Raw genomic sequence first — 17,394 nt, 5'->3', positions numbered from 1 at the left:
CAACTACAAGCCGGGTTAGCGTTAGTAATGAAGAAATGAGTCCGTGAGAGAGGGCGCAAAACAAATCCCAAGCGAATAAGTAAGTGAGACACGGAGATTTGTTTTACCGAGGTTCGGTTCTTGCAAACCTACTCCCCGTTGAGGAGGCCACAAAGGCCGGGTCTCTTTCAACCCTTCCCTCTCTCAAACGGTCCCTCGGACCGAGTGAGCTTTCTTTTCTCAATCACTTGGAACACAAAGTTCCCGCAAGGACCACCACAAGATTGGTGTCTCTTGCCTCAATTACAAGTGAGTTTGGTTGCAAAGAAAGGATCAAGAAAGAAGAAAGCAATCCAAGCGCAAGAGCTCGAAAGAACACAAGCAAATCACTCTCACTAGTCACTTAGGGTTTGAATGGAATTGGAGAGGATTTGATCTCTTTGGGTGTGTCTAGAATTGAATGCCTAGCTCTTGTAAGTGGTTGAGAAGTGGAAAACTTGGATGCAATGAATGGTGTGGTGGTTGGGGTATTTATAGCCCCAACCACCAAATGTGGTCGTTGGGAACCCTGTCTGTTCGATGGCGCACCGGACAGTCCGGTGCACACCGGACAGTCCGGTGCCCCTGCCACGTCATCACTGCCGTTGGATTCTAGCCGTTGAAGCTTCTGACTTGTGGGCCCGCCTGGGTGTCCGGTGCACACCGGACATCTACTGTTCCTTGTCCGGTGTGCCGGAGTGGGCGCGCCTGCCATCTGCGCGCGCGCAGAGCGCGCATTAAATGCGCGGCAGAGAGCCGTTGGCGCGGAGAAGACCGTTGCTCCGGAGTCGCACCGGACAGTCCGGTGCACACCGGACAGTCCGGTGAATTATAGCGGACTAGCCGTTGGAGTTTCCCGAAGCTGGCGAGTTCCTGAGGCCGACCACCTTTGGCGCACCGGACACTGTCCGGTGTACACCGGACAGTCCGGTGAATTATAGCGGAGTCGCCTATGGAAATTCCCGAAGGTGACGAGTTTGAGTCTGAGTCCCCTGGTGCACCGGACATGTCCGGTGGCGCACCGGACAGTCCGGTGCGCCAGACCAGGGGTGCCTTCGGTTGCCCCTTTGCTCCTTTGTTGAATCCAAAACTTGGTCTTTTTAGTGTGAACCTTTTACACCTGCATATTCTATATACTTGGGCAAACTAGTTAGTCCAAAGATTTGTGTTGGACAATTCAATCACCAAAATTATATAGGAACTAGGTGTAACCCTAATTCCCTTTCAATCTCCCCCTTTTTGGTGATTGATGCCAACACAAACCAAAGCAAATATAGAAGTGCATAATTGAACTAGTTTGCATAATGTAAGTGTAAAGGTTGCTTGGAATTGAGCCAATATAACTACTTACAAGATATGCATGGAATGTTCATTTTATTTTTGACATTTTGGACCACTTTTGCACCACATGTTTTGTTTTTGCAAATTCTTTTATAAATCTATTTCAAAGATCTTTTGCAAATAGTTAAAGGTAAATGAATAAGATTTGGCAAAGCATTTTCAAGATTTGAAATTTTCTCCCCCTGTTTCAAATGCTTTTCCTTTGACTAAAACAAAACTCCCCCTAAATGAGATCCACCTCTTAGTGTTCAAGAGGGTTTTGATATATAATTTTTGAAATACTATCTCACCCCCTTTTGAACATAATAGGATACCAATTGAAAATATTCAACACTAAATTTTTGAAAATGGTGGTGGTGCGGTCCTTTTGCTTTGGGCTCATTTCTCCCCCTTTTTGGCATGAATCGCCAAAAACGGAATCATTAGAGCCCTCTAGGTGCTTTCTTCCCCTTTGGTCATAAATGAATGAGTTAAGAGTATATCAAAGACGAAGTCCGGTCCTTTTGCCTTGGGCTCATTTCTCCCCCAAGGATGAAGTCCGGTCCTTTTGTTTGATGCTCATTTCTCCCCAAAGAATAGAGAGTTGCTTGGAGTGATGGCGAAGTATGAGTTACGTAGTGAAGCCTTTTTCTTCGCCGAAGACTCCAATTCCCTTTCAATATACCTATGACTTGGCTTGAAATAGACTTGAAAAACACATTAGTCATAGCATATAAAAGAGACGTGATCAAAGGTATATAAAAGAGCAATGTGTACAATTTTAACAAAAGAAGTTCCTAGAATCAAGAATATTGAGCTCATGCCTAAGTTTGTTAAAAGATTGTTCATCAAGGGGCTTGGTAAAGATATCGGCTAATTGATCTTTAGTGTTAATGTAAGAAATCTCGATATCTCCCTTTTGTTGGTGATCCCTTAAAAAGTGATACCGAATGGCTATGTGTTTAGTGCGGCTGTGTTCGACGGGATTGTCGGCCATTTTGATTGCACTCTCATTATCACATAGCAAAGGGACTTTGGTTAATTTGTAACCGTAGTCCCGCAGAGTTTGCCTCATCCAAAGCAATTGCGCGCAACAGTGGCCTGCGGCAATATACTCGGCTTCGGCGGTGGAAAGAGCGACCGAATTTTGCTTCTTTGAAGCCCAAGACACCAAGGATCTTCCCAAGAACTGGCAAGTCCCCGATGTGCTCTTCCTATTGATTTTGCACCCTGCCCAATCGGCATCCGAATAACCAATCAAATCAAATGTGGATCCCCTAGGATACCAAAGCCCAAACTTAGGAGTATAAGCCAAATATCTCAAGATTCGTTTCACGGCCGTAAGGTGAGCTTCCTTAGGGTCGGCTTGGAATCTTGCACACATGCATACGGAAAGCATAACATCCGGTCGAGATGCACATAGATAGAGTAAAGAACCTATCATCGACCGGTATACCTTTTGATCCACGGACTTACCTCCCGTGTCGAGGTCGAGATGCCCATTAGTTCCCATGGGTGTCTTGATGGGCTTGGCATCCTTCATCCCAAACTTGGTTAGAATGTCTTGAGTGTACTTAGTTTGGCTAATGAAGGTGCCTTCTTGGAGTTGCTTCACTTGGAATCCTAAGAAATATTTCAACTCCCCCATCATAGACATCTCGAATTTGTGTGTCATGATCCTACTAAACTCTTCACATGTAGATTCGTTAGTAGACCCAAATATAATATCATCAACATAAATTTGGCATACAAACAAATCATTCTCAAGTGTTTTAGTAAAGAGTGTAGGATCGGCTTTTCCGACTTTGAATCCATTTGCAATAAGAAAATCTCTAAGGCATTCATACCATGCTCTTGGGGCTTGCTTGAGCCCATAAAGCGCCTTAGAGAGCTTATAGACATGGTTAGGATACTCACTGTCTTCAAAGCCGGGAGGTTGCTCAACATAGACTTCTTCCTTGATTGGTCCATTGAGGAAGGCACTTTTCACGTCCATTTGATAAAGCTTAAAGCCATGGTAAGTAGCATAGGCTAATAATATGCGAATTGACTCAAGCCTAGCTACAGGTGCATAGGTTTCACCGAAATCCAAACCTTCGACTTGGGAGTATCCCTTGGCCACAAGTCGAGCTTTGTTCCTTGTCACCACACCATGCTCGTCTTGCTTGTTGCGGAAGACCCATTTGGTTCCTACAACATTTTGGTTAGGACGTGGAACTAAATGCCATACCTCATTTCTCGTGAAGTTGTTGAGCTCCTCTTGCATCGCCACCACCCAATCCGAATCTTGAAGTGCTTCCTCTACCCTGTGTGGCTCAATAGAGGAAACAAACGAGTAATGTTCACAAAAATGTGCAACACGAGATCGAGTAGTTACCCCCTTATGAATGTCGCCGAGGATGGTGTCGACGGGGTGATCTCGTTGGATTGCTTGATGGACTCTTGGGTGTGGCGGCCTTTGTTCCTCATCCACCTTGTCTTCTTCATTTGCATCTCCCCCTTGATCAATGCCATCATCTTGAGGTGGCTTATTGGCTTGATCTTCTACTTCATCAACTTGAGCTTCATCCTCATTTTGAGTCGGTGGAGATGCTTGCATGGAGGAGGATGGTTGATCTTGTGTATTTGGAGGCTCTTCAGATTCCTTAGGACACACATCCCCAATGGACATGTTCCTTAGCGCGATGCACGGAGCCTCTTCATCACCTATCTCATCAAGATCAACTTGCTCTACTTGAGAGCCGTTAGTTTCATCAAACACAACGTCACATGAGACTTCAACTAGTCCAGTGGACTTGTTAAAGACCCTATATGCCTTTGTGTTTGAGTCATATCCTAGTAAAAAGCCTTCTACAGTCTTAGGAGCAAATTTTGATTTTCTACCTCTTTTAACAAGAATAAAGCATTTGCTACCAAAAACTCTAAAGTATGAAATGTTGGGCTTTTTACCGGTTAGGAGTTCATAGGATGTCTTCTTGAGGATTCGATGAAGATATAACCGGTTGATGGCGTAGCAGGCGGTGTTGACCGCTTCGGCCCAAAACCGGTCCGGTGTCTTGTACTCATCAAGCATGGTTCTTGCCATGTCTAATAGAGTTCGATTCTTCCTCTCCACTACACCATTTTGTTGAGGTGTGTAGGGAGAAGAGAACTCATGCTTGATGCCCTCCTCCTCAAGAAAGCCTTCAATTTGAGAGTTCTTGAACTCCGTTCCGTTGTCGCTTCTTATTTTCTTGATCCTTAAGGCGAACTCATTTTGAGCCCGTCTCAAGAATCCCTTTAAGGTCTCTTGGGTTTGAGATTTTTCCTGTAAAAAGAATACCCAAGTGAAGCGAGAATAATCATCCACAATAACTAGACAGTACTTACTCCCGCCGATGCTTATGTAAGCGATCGGGCCGAATAGATCCATGTGTAGGAGCTCCAGTGGCCTGTCAGTCGTCATTATGTTCTTGTGTGGATGATGAGTGCCAACTTGCTTCCCTGCTTGGCATGCGCTACAAATCCTGTCTTTCTCAAAATGAACATTTGTTAATCCTAAAATGTGTTCTCCCTTTAGAAGCTTGTGAAGATTCTTCATCCCAACATGGGCTAGTCGGCGGTGCCAGAGCCAACCCATGTTAGTCTTAGCAATTAAACAAGTGTCGAGTTCAGCTCTATCAAAATCTACCAAGTATAGCTGACCCTCTAACACTCCCTTAAATGCTATTGAATCATCACTTCTTCTAAAGACAGTGACACCTACATCAGTAAAAAGACAGTTGTAGCCCATTTGACATAATTGGGAAACGGAAAGCAAGTTGTAATCTAATGAATCAACAAGAAAAACATTGGAAATAGAATGGTCAAGAGATATAGCAATTTTACCAAGACCTTTGACCAAACCTTGATTTCCATCCCCGAATGTGATAGCTCGTTGGGGATCTTGGTTTTTCTCATATGAGGAGAACATCCTTTTCTCCCCGGTCATGTGGTTTGTGCACCCGCTGTCGAGTATCCAACTTGAGCCCCCGGATGCATAAACCTACAAAACAAATTTAGTTCTTGACTTTAGGTACCCAAACTGTTTTGGGTCCTTTGGCATTAGAAACAAGAACTTTGGGTACCCAAACACAAGTCTTTGACCCCTTGTGTTTGCCCCCAACAAATTTGGCAACTACCTTGCCGGATTTGCTTGTAAGCACATAAGAAGCATCAAAAGTTTTAAATGAAATAGCATGATCATTTGATGCAATAGGAGTTTTCTTTCTAGGCAACTTGGCACGGGTTGGTTGCCTAGAGCTAGATGTCTCACCCTTATACATAAAAGCATGATTAGGGCCAGAGTGAGACTTCCTAGAATGAATCTTCCTAATTTTGCTCTCAGGATAGCCGGCAGGGTACAAAATGTAACCCTCGTTGTCCTGAGGCATGGGAGCCTTGCCCTTAACAAAATTTGACAATCTTTTAGGAGGGGCACTAATTTTGACATTGTCTCCCCTTTGGAAGCCAATGCCATCCTTAATGCCAGGGCGTCTCCCATTATAAAGCATGCTACGAGCAAATTTAAATTTCTCATTTTCTAAGTTGTGCTCGGCAATTTTAGCATCAAGTTTAGCTATATGATCATTTTGTTGCTTAATTAAGATCATGTGATCATGAATAGCTTTAACATCAATATCTTTACATCTAGTACAAATAGATACATGCTCAACAATAGATGTAGAGGGTTTGCAAGATTTTAATTCTACAACCTTAGCATGCAACATATCATTTTTAGTTCTAAGGTCGGAAATTGTAACATTGCAAACGTCTAGTTCTTTAGCCTTAGTAATCAATTTTTCATTTTCTACTCTAAGGCTAGCAAGAGATATATTCAAATCATCAATCTTAGCAAGCAAATCAACATTATCATCTCTAAGATTGGGAATTGAAACATTACAAACATGAGAGTCAACCTTAGCATTTAAACTAGCATTTTCATTCCTAAGGTTGTCAATAATCTCACGGCATGTGCTTAGCTCACTAGACAATTTTTCACATTTTTCTACTTCTAGAGCATAAGCCTTTTTAACCTTAACATGTTTCTTGTTTTCTTTAATTAGACAATCCTCTTGAGAGTCCAAAAGGTCATCCTTTTCATGAATAGCACTAATCAATTCATTTAGTTTTTCTTTTTGCTCCATGTTAAGATTGGCAAAGAGAATACGCAAATTATCCTCCTCATCACTAGCATTATCATCACTAGACGATTCATATTTAGTGGAGGAGTTGGATTTAACCTTCTTCTTTTTGCCGTCCTTTGCCATGAGGCACTTGTGGCCGACGTTGGGGAAAAGAAGTCCCTTGGTGACGGCGATGTTGGCGGCGTCCTCGTCGTCGGAGGAGTCGCTTGAGCTCTCGTCGGAATCCCATTCCCGACAAACATGGGCATCGCCGCCCTTCTTCTTGTAGTACCTTTTCTTCTCCTTTATTCTTCCCTTCTTGTCGTCGCCTCGGTCACTGTCACTTGATATAGGACATTTAGCAATAAAATGACCGGGCTTACCACACTTGTAGCACACTTTCTTGGAGCGGGACTTGTAGTCTTTCCCTCTCCTTTGCTTGAGGATTTGGCGGAAGCTCTTGATGACGAGCGCCATTTCCTCATTGTCGAGCTTGGAGGCGTCTATTGGTTGTCTACTTGGTGTAGACACCTCCTTCTTCTCCTCCGTTGCCTTGAATGCAACGGGTTGGGCTTCGGATGGGTCGCCAAGCTCGTTGATTTTCCTCGAGCCTTCTATCATGCACTCAAAACTTACAAAATGCCCGATAACTTCCTCGGGGGTCATTTTAGTATATCTAGGATTACCACGAATCAATTGAACTTGAGTGGGATTAAGAAAAATGAGAGATCTTAAAATAACATTTACCACTTCGTGGTCGTCCCACTTCTTGCTCCCGAGGTTGCGCACTTGGTTCACCAAAGTCTTGAGCCGGTTGTACATGTGTTGTGGCTCCTCCCCTTTGTGAAGCCGGAACTGACCGAGCTCCCCCTCGATCGTTTCCCTCTTGGTGATCTTGGTGAGCTCGTCTCCCTCGTGCGCGGTTTTGAGCACATCCCAAATCTCCTTGGCGCTCTTCAACCCTTGAACTTTGTTATACTCCTCTTTACTTAGAGAGGCGAGGAGTATTGTTGTTGCTTGAGAGTTGAAGTGCTCGATTTGGGCCACCTCATCCTCATCATAGTCCTCATCCCCTACTGACGGTACCTATGCACCAAATTCAACAACATCCCATATGCTTTTGTGGAGCGAGGTTAGATGAAATCGCATTAAATCGCTCCACCTAGCGTAATCTTCACCATCAAAAGTTGGTGGTTTGCCTAATGGGACGGAAAGTAAAGGTGTATGTTTGGAAATGCGAGCGTAATGTAGGGGAATCTTACTATACTTCTTGCGCTCTTGGCGCTTAGAAGTGACGGAGGGCGCATCGGAGTCGGAGATCGATGTTGATGAAGTATCGGTCTCGTAGTAGACCACTTTCCTCATCCTCTTGTGCTTGTCGCCTTTCCGATGCGGCTTGTGGGAGGAAGATTTTTCCTTCTTCTCTTTGTGGTGAGAAGAGGAAGACTTTTTCTCCTTCCGTTTGGAGGAGTCCTTCTTCTTCTCCTTCCTCTTGGTGCGGGACTCTTTTGATGAAGTGCTCCCGTTGCTTGTAGTGGGCTTTTCGCCGGTCTCCATCTCCTTCTTGGCGTGATCTCCCGACATCACTTCGAGCGGTTAGGCTCTAATGAAGCACCGGGCTTTGATACCAATTGATAGTCGCCTAGAGGGGGGGTGAATAGGGCGAAACTGAAATTTACAAATATAAACACAACTACAAGCCGGGTTAGCGTTAGTAATGAAGAAATGAGTCCGTGAGAGAGGGCGCAAAACAAATCCCAAGCGAATAAGTAAGTGAGACACGGAGATTTGTTTTACCGAGGTTCGGTTCTTGCAAACCTACTCCCCGTTGAGGAGGCCACAAAGGCCGGGTCTCTTTCAACCCTTCCCTCTCTCAAACGGTCCCTCGGACCGAGTGAGCTTTCTTTTCTCAATCACTTGGAACACAAAGTTCCCGCAAGGACCACCACAAGATTGGTGTCTCTTGCCTCAATTACAAGTGAGTTTGGTTGCAAAGAAAGGATCAAGAAAGAAGAAAGCAATCCAAGCGCAAGAGCTCGAAAGAACACAAGCAAATCACTCTCACTAGTCACTTAGGGTTTGAATGGAATTGGAGAGGATTTGATCTCTTTGGGTGTGTCTAGAATTGAATGCCTAGCTCTTGTAAGTGGTTGAGAAGTGGAAAACTTGGATGCAATGAATGGTGTGGTGGTTGGGGTATTTATAGCCCCAACCACCAAATGTGGCCGTTGGGAACCCTGTCTGTTCGATGGCGCACCGGACAGTCCGGTGCACACCGGACAGTCCGGTGCCCCTGCCACGTCATCACTGCCGTTGGATTCTAGCCGTTGAAGCTTCTGACTTGTGGGCCCGCCTGGGTGTCCGGTGCACACCGGACATCTACTGTTCCTTGTCCGGTGTGCCGGAGTGGGCGTGCCTGCCATCTGCGCGCGCAGAGCGCGCATTAAATGCGCGGCAGAGAGCCGTTGGCGCGGAGAAGACCGTTGCTCCGGAGTCGCACCGGACAGTCCGGTGCACACCGGACAGTCCGGTGAATTATAGCGGACTAGCCGTTGGAGTTTCCCGAAGCTGGCGAGTTCCTGAGGCCGACCACCTTTGGCGCACCGGACACTGTCCGGTGTACACCGGACAGTCCGGTGAATTATAGCGGAGTCGCCTCTGGAAATTCCCGAAGGTGACGAGTTTGAGTCTGAGTCCCCTGGTGCACCGGACATGTCCGGTGGCGCACCGGACAGTCCGGTGCGCCAGACCAGGGGTGCCTTCGGTTGCCCCTTTGCTCCTTTGTTGAATCCAAAACTTGGTCTTTTTAGTGTGAACCTTTTACACCTGCATATTCTATATACTTGGGCAAACTAGTTAGTCCAAAGATTTGTGTTGGACAATTCAATCACCAAAATTATATAGGAACTAGGTGTAACCCTAATTCCCTTTCAGTAATCAGCTTGGCCATGTGAACTACTCTCTGATCCTCCTATGTGGCCTCGGTCCAACAAATAGTTGTGCAAAGCAAAACAAGCAATTACAATCTTCACATGTCTGCTTATTTCGTACATTAGGAGTCCTCGTAGCACATGCCACCTTAATTTGAGAAGTCCAAAAGTCTCTTCCACAGTTTACACTTCCATAGTAACTATATTTCACAGACTTGAGTGGTGGAAATTGAACTTTTCTTCCACAGTTTCTGCTCGTCTTCAATGAAAATCTTCTAAGTGATATCTTTGACTCCGATATGGTGGCAAGTAAGCTTCGCAAATTGAATAACCACCATCCACTAGATAATACCTCCCTCTACACAAACAAATAAACTTAGAAAAACATTACTAGATCGTAATTAAAAAAACATATGCAATGCCAACATAACATGCCACCATACCTGCTGGTGGGTGTGGATAATTAGCATGATTGTTCTACCGTCATTACCATAATATATGCACATAACTCCTGATAAAGTTTATGAAATATTGTAGACATAATACCTAACATATCTAAACTAGACTACATCCGTGAAAAGATGTCTGCAAGGAGCAGGATGGTTTTGTTCTTGCGATGGAATGTGATGTAATACAGTGCAAGAGACCGTAGATCCCTCGTGTTGTCCTGCAAGCCAAGAAAAATTTGTTAGCTACACATTAGTACCATATGCTGCCTTATGGCAAAATATAAAACGACATGATAAATTTGTACGTACTGGTTGTATGTATGCCTTGACAGATCCATCGATGCAGTCATAATAGTGAATGTATCTCATAACAGTGAAGGTAAACATTTGAGTTACGCTGATATGTAAATATGAGATGCAGGAAAGCAGAATTATAGTTTATGTAACATTTGAGTTACGAGAAGGTTTGCTTCCAGAATCTGGGCATAAAATGAATTTATGTAATGCAAACTATACAGATTGACAGATAGTGTTCTTTAATTAATGAGCAGCATAATCGCAACAAAGAAAACTATATAATGGCTGCATCGATTATACTGTCATCAATTTATGATAGTTCAACCAAAAAATGTGTTATCAATTACAAAGCTAGACCATTAAAGAAAATTGTGAGGCTAAAATAATGTTAGTCGTTATTACAATGAATCCAGGGACCAAAACTTCTTTTACAAAAGGTTATAACTGCCCTATTAATTCATCTATTTTCTTCTAGGACATTTATCTCTTTCTTGCTATTTTTTCTTGAACTATTGTGTGCATGTAATGCAAACTGAGCACATTCTTAGAATCTAAAGGTTAAAAATGATATCAAATCTAAAAAATGTTTGTGGAGATAAAACATATATAACAATTTGCAGAAATATCTTATTACCATTTCATAGAACTTGCAGAAATATCTCAGCATGTGGTAATATATAACATCACCGACAGCAGTTCCTCGAACGCCGGCTCGTCGCGGGTTCCAGCGTGCAGTCGGCTCGCAGGCGTCTCGGCGGTGTCCACGACGGAGGGGATGGGGGAGCAGGCAGTCACGCAGAATCGTCACAAAGGGCATCACAAATCCTGCTGGAGCCCCCACAAAACAGCTACATGAGGTTGAGAAGCTGCTGGATCCTGAACGCCGCAGTGTTTGTCAGCGTGAAGGCCTACCTGCGAATGGCCCTATCAGTCGCAGCCCCCATCACGGAGGACAACATGGATTAGAGGGAAAGAGCGTGCGGGTGGGCAGGAGGCATGGTCCAGGAGCTGGGATTTGAGGATGAAGAGGAGGCGGGTGAGGGTTCGTGTGGGGAAAGGAGGTAAGGTTAGGGAGGGAAGAAAATGAGGGAAACAAAGGGAAGGCACCTTTGGAACGATGACGGGGAGGCGATCCGCCATGGATCTCGTCTATGGGGATGCTTGTTCGCCGCGGTCGAGCTGGCTTCGCCGCACTCACTCGTGTCGCACAACCGCCGCCACTGAAAACCTAGTCTGAGCCATCGCGGAAGGCCATGTAGAGCGGTTGGTTTTATACGATGGTACATGAGCGTAAACATTATAGTGGGTGGACCGGATGGTGCGCCTGGTCAACCGGACGGGTGGTCGGGGCTTTCTATAGTTAAGCAGAGCACATGACTCTAAATACATATACTATATACTATATATATTTATATAATGTGTGTGTAAATTCAGTTTTGTTTGAAAATTTATAAAAAAGCGGGAAAACTTCAACTGACAGTCAAATAAAGAAAACCGCCAGTAGATAGTGTATTTCCACCGGTGGTTTTATTAAGCAAACCGTGAATTCTATTTGTAGTGGTGGTTGTCTTGACCAACCACTAGTGGATATGATGTTTTCACTGGCGGTTTGGTTCCAAAACAACCAACAATAAAAATACCGATTTCCATTGTCTCATAGCACTGACATCACTGAAAATGCTAGTGCAAATAGGTGTGGGACAGCCACTATAGCTTTTATGTGCAAGTGGTATCTACGGTTTTGTACCTCGAAATAGTGCTGTCACATAGCCGGCTGGGCTTGATGATGACCTTGTCATGCATTCGCGTACGACACTACGACTGCTTGGTATTTTGTCAGGCCGTATAATTCCAGAGTAGCAGGCAACAGGCGTATATTGGCAGTCTAGGACACGGCTGCCCGATGGATACCCAGTCCTACGTACAGTAGTACCAGGGTACTCCTAGTCCTCGCTCTGTCATGCGCGCAGGCTTTACGAAATCAAGGCTCGGATCCCCCAGAAGATCTCGCTGCTGGTGCTGGGGGCGCGCGCAGAATTAATTGCAGGGAGAATATTTTACTGCGTGCAGAATTACACAATCGGCCAGACCCGTCAAGACAGAAAGTAGCAGCAGTACTACCGTCTACCAGTACCAGACACACACAGCAGCTGACCAGCTGTTTAAGATAGATACCCTATATATTATTGACTCTCTCTCAAAAAAAGGGAAAAAAATAGAACATGCAATTGTCAAATTGAAGGGACAGGCTTCATGGCTATATACAATATTGGGATGTATTTGGTTCACTGACTAAAGTTTACTTTCGTGTCACATAAAATAAAATGGCTAGCCTAGTACATGTCGCATAGCTAATGTCATCCTGTCCTCTTCATGCGTGTGCTACCTCAGGCTAGCTTGATTGTCTTGTCTGTAGTCTGTCTGTCTGTACCGCCACGAGAAGGAAAAGCTGTGACGCATACTACGCTGAATACATGGATCCGTGTGGCCGGACGGTCCATGTACCTGCGTGGGTGTGCGCGCACTCGTATAGTAGCTGGACGAAGAAGAAGATGTGTGAGCGTGTGTATAGTGGCTGGATGGATGAAGAGCACAAAGGCACTGTAGTCTGGTTGAGCGTCGCGTTTCCAGCTAGGGCCGCATGCACTGCCTGCGTCCTTGCGAACGCATGTGAGTTAAGTGTCCCGCCGCTTTACGATCATCCTGCTGTTTCAATTCAGAAGCGCGTACTATGTGCCGTGACTACCACGCGCGCGTGGGCGGAGCCGGCGGCGGCGGCACGCTGTGCCCTGCCCTGTGACTGGGACGCGAGTGCATCTGCATCCGCACGGGGACGCCGCGCTTGCCGGTCTCAACGGCAATCCTCGCCTCGGGATCCAACCCAAACAGAATTCAGCAAAATTAAAGGTCTCCCTGTCTCCAGAGGGGAACTGCTACGTCCACGCAACCAACAAGGCCCAACTTGGGGATCGATGCCATTGATTAATAATTATGCCGAAATCGGCTAGCGGCCGAGAACAGCAGTTTAAGCTAGCTAGCTACAGATCTTGTCGAAAATACGAGGGAAAAAAAGGCAGATCAGAAAACAGATTATTATTCTGATGCAGTGATGCTCGAGCTAGCTACACTAACATACGCGTTCTTCGCAGCATGCAGTCACGATATCTGTTTGGTGTTTAGTACCTGTACTACTACTAGGATTGTCGTGTTGATTGATGATAATCTGTCCGGACTCCGTCGATCCGGAGGAGGAGCCGGCCGGTGAACGAAGAAGCCCGGCCTCTCTCGCTCACGCCGATCCATGTATAATCGCGCGCGCGCGCGTCTAGGGATCGGCGCGTCAGCAGGGGGCCATCATCGTCGGTGCGTGGACGCGTGAAACAAGGCCGGCCGGCTTCTCGTGTCGTCTCGTGTCAGCAGTGGGCTTTTGACTAGCTAGTGCTACTAGAAACGAAGAACCTGCATGGCTGGCGCGTGAGGCCGGCCGGCAGAAACGTAGGAGACCGCGGCCGTTGTTCCTGGGTCTGGAGTAACGTAGTACGTTGGAACGAAGCGAAACGCGAGGGACGCCTGCTCCATCAGCGGTGACGACGACGGTCGGTCATCAGTCCGGCCATGTGGACGTGGTGCCCCGACGACAGGCCGGCACTCACTCAAATCGCGTCCATCAGTCACGCGCTCACGCCGAGCTCCGGACACCATGGGCCGGGCCCGGTCCCTTGTGTCTTTTCCAGCGGGCCACAATAAGCGCGCGGTTTACGACATGGTTGCGTGCTACGTGGGTGGGCCGAATCGTTTCGTCATTGAAAAAAAAGGCCCCGTTTTGCCTCTCTAAACGACCAAGTTCAGAGTACTTTACGATTTATTAGTTTGGTGGTTTTCATGTTAAACTCAATGCGGTTTTCATATGGCTTGAAATAATTTTCGTCTTAGATTTTCATGTTTAACTCAATGATGTGGTGGTGCCCCGACGACGACAGACACTCAAACTGCGTCCGTCGCTCACGCCGAGCTCCGGACACCGTGGGCAAGATGGGCCCGGTCCCGTGTGTCTTTTTTAGTGGGCCGCGATAAGCGCTCGGTTACCGTATAGTTGTGTGTGCTACGTGGGCCGAATCGTAGTGCATTGTAATAGAAAACGTCTCCTTTTGGTTCCACTAGTACAAAAAAAAAAGCTCTCTACAGACTCGGTTCGTAACTTATTTTTACTGTCATTTTTTAGAACCCCAGCGGTTTTGTCCATAGGCAGTTAACTGGAAAGTGGGAATTGATTTTCGCCGGTGGTTCATTTAAGACAACTGTGAATGAAAATAGTTAAGAAAACCGCAAATACAAATTCTTTTTTAAAGAAATATAAATCGGTTTTAAAAATAGTACCAAAAAATATTTTTAATCATGGAAGGCCTCACTTGCCAGTACAAATATGGAAACCCTGCTAGTAAAAATATTTTATACCACAACCTATACTTCATCACACACCATTCATTAATGCCTATACATGCACTAAAACATTTTTCGCAACATCCGAAACTCAAAATCAATACCTACTACACAAAATTATGATGAAGCACCACGGATTACTTTGCTCTAAACTATCATGACGTAACCATAAAATCTCTAACTTATATTAAGGCACCACTCAAATATTGCAAGGGACATGCATGATTTGCCCACTCCTCATTTTTCACTAACTCTTCTTATAATTATATACTAGCCAGTTGCCCATGCTCTGCTACGGTTGTTATATATCATATAGATAAGTATTGAGATATTTATTCAAATATAATATTGTTTATTTCTAAACAATAAGGTATGTGTGGTCTGGTGGCTCCAAATTTCTGGAGCAGGGGGCGTGGGTTCGAGTGCTCGCTCTGCACTATTTTTTGCGCAGTGTGGTAGCTACACGGGCGGGGTCGGGCAATCGTAGTAGCTGCGTGAGCGCTACAGGTCCACATGGAAGAGCACTGCGCGGGTGTTGGATGTGGGGCCCACAGGGCACGGCGCCGAGGCGGGGCGCGTGGGGCGGGCCCAGAGTGGCAGCGTAAAGGGTGAAGTCATAGTAGCACGAGATGCCCACATTATGTTCTTAATAGAGTAGGTATTATTTTAGAATGAGTATTAGTTTAGCACCATATGAGGCTATCTAATTTGGGGCTGTGATTTTCATAAAGTATAGGTAATAACAAGTCATGACAAATGTACAAATTTTACATTATCAGGTTTTATATATTAATTATTACAAAAATGATAAATTGTTAATGCAATAAGGCATATGACGACAAGTTAAATCTAAAACTAAATATTTTTTGTGAATGCATAGCCATGTTAACTTTTATTAGGCCACTACAACATCGTATAAAGACACTAGAACAACATTTTCCATTTTTACATCCGTATACTATTTATAAACCATTTAAAACTACTTAATATGCATCAAACAAGTTAAATCACTAACTCCATGATACATGCACCATAAATCACGAATTTTTTACCAGTCACCAATCATCATACCTAGAGTATACCATAATAATTTCAAGCATTTAGAGTACTAGAGCTAAAGATCCAAAAATAACAAGCAAAACAATCATCTTTTTTCTATTTAACAAGATTTAACTAATACACCAAGAAAACAACAAACAACATATGGGTTTCATATTTTTATGTGCTAGAGTATGACATCATCTAACTAACAAAACAAGCCTCATTCTATTTGAGCACCTAAAACTCAAAATATAGAGAGAAGCAAGTTAATTTGATTTTGAAACCACTTTTCAACATGAATTTCTACAGTAGAAAACTTGCACTAAAACATGCTATATTATAAATCTAATAGGTAGAACACTTCATACGAAAGCTAACAAAACAAGTCTTACTAATTTCGAAGCTACCAAACTCGAGTTATGAATTTTAGAAGAAAATGTAAGAATCTGAAATTTCAGCACACATGTTATTTACTTGGGCTCACCCGCTCTAACCGAGTGGAGGGGAGGAGGGAGTCCTGATCGCCTGCTGCAACACGCCATGGGGAAGAGGGCGCAGAGAGCTTGGGCGTCATGGATGGCCGACGTGGAGGAGAAGGGGGCTGCTCCACCTGCGCTCGGAAGGAGAAGTCCCCTCCTTGCTGTTTTGCGTTTTTGGACAGAGAGGAGAGGAGATGACGTGGGGGGAGAAAGAGAAATGCGTGAGAGATGGTTAGTTGGGGGAGGTGGCTTGTGGGAAGAGATGGCCAAACGGGCCGCCTGGCCCGGTTCGGGCACGGTGAAGCCCGACCCGTCAGGCACGGTTAGAAAACCGGACCAGGGCGTCTAAGCCCGCGGGCTTGATTTTCTGTCCGAGCCCGGCCCGCAGCGGGCCTGAACGGGCCGGTCCGTTTAGCACGAAAAAAGCAGGTCGAAAAGCGGGCTTAGCGGGCCGGTAAGCACGTTTTAGTGTAAAAAAGCGGGCTTAACGGGCTTAGTAGTAAATGGACCATGCCAGGCTAGCCCACCGTGCCTAGTTTCCTGTCCGAGCCTGACCCGCTTATTCATGCCGGGCCGGGCCGGGCCCGCATAGAACCGGGCCATGCCGGGCCGGGCCGGACTCGTATAGAATCGGCTCGGACCGGGCCCAAACAACGGGCTTCGTGCCGAGCTCGTGGGTCTCGTGCTTATTGGCCATCTATACTTGTGGGATTTTAAAAGGAGAGGATGACTAATTGCTTAGGTGAGAAGCAAAGGAGTTTGCTTAGAATAGAAGCAAAGGGTTGATTAGAGGAGAAGGGAGTTTCCTTTTAGGCTAAGAAAACTATTCAAAGGCAGAAAAATCTCCCGTGGGATTTGCCCGTGCGGAGAATGAAGAGAATCAGCGTCTGACGAACGAGATACCTTTCAGATTTGTGATCGAAAAAGGCGAGTCGTAACATTTAAGAGCATTGCAAATGTTGGTTTCAAATTTGTATCGGATACAGAGATATCAAGTCACTTTGGATAAGAATTAATTTGAGGTCAACACATTAGAGATTCCGTTTTAGAATACAGATTCGAATAAAATTTTCAGGCAAGGATCGATTAGTCGAGAAATAGGATTCAGAAACAGATCAGATAACAATTGTCGAGAGTTCGAATAAATGAGTTTAGACGAGATTGACTTTCGAATTTGTATTTGTTCTAAGAAATAATAGTTCTAACAAGCTCTAATTTTGGCATTTCTCGAGATCGGATAACTCCGAATTCGGTGAAACTTTCATGAATAATCTTG

At 45.1% G+C, this 17,394-nt stretch overlaps 1 long non-coding RNA gene across 1 annotated transcript; it reads right to left on the bottom strand.

The window, feature by feature from the left end:
• Positions 1-9,341: 9,341 nt before the first annotated feature.
• LOC111589306 (uncharacterized) lies at positions 9,342-16,319 on the bottom strand. Its single transcript, XR_004849418.1, has 3 exons — positions 16,124-16,319; positions 10,171-10,986; positions 9,342-10,079 (listed from the first exon to the last, which is right to left on the bottom strand). It is a non-coding gene; the product is annotated as an uncharacterized lncRNA (long non-coding RNA).
• Positions 16,320-17,394: the final 1,075 nt, after the last annotated feature.

The sequence above is a fragment of the Zea mays genome, chromosome 5 (genome assembly GCF_902167145.1).
Source record: "Zea mays cultivar B73 chromosome 5, Zm-B73-REFERENCE-NAM-5.0, whole genome shotgun sequence".
NCBI lineage: Eukaryota > Viridiplantae > Streptophyta > Magnoliopsida > Poales > Poaceae > Zea > Zea mays.
Note: the sequence above shows the minus strand (reverse complement) of the source record. Positions and strands in the feature narration are given on the sequence as shown.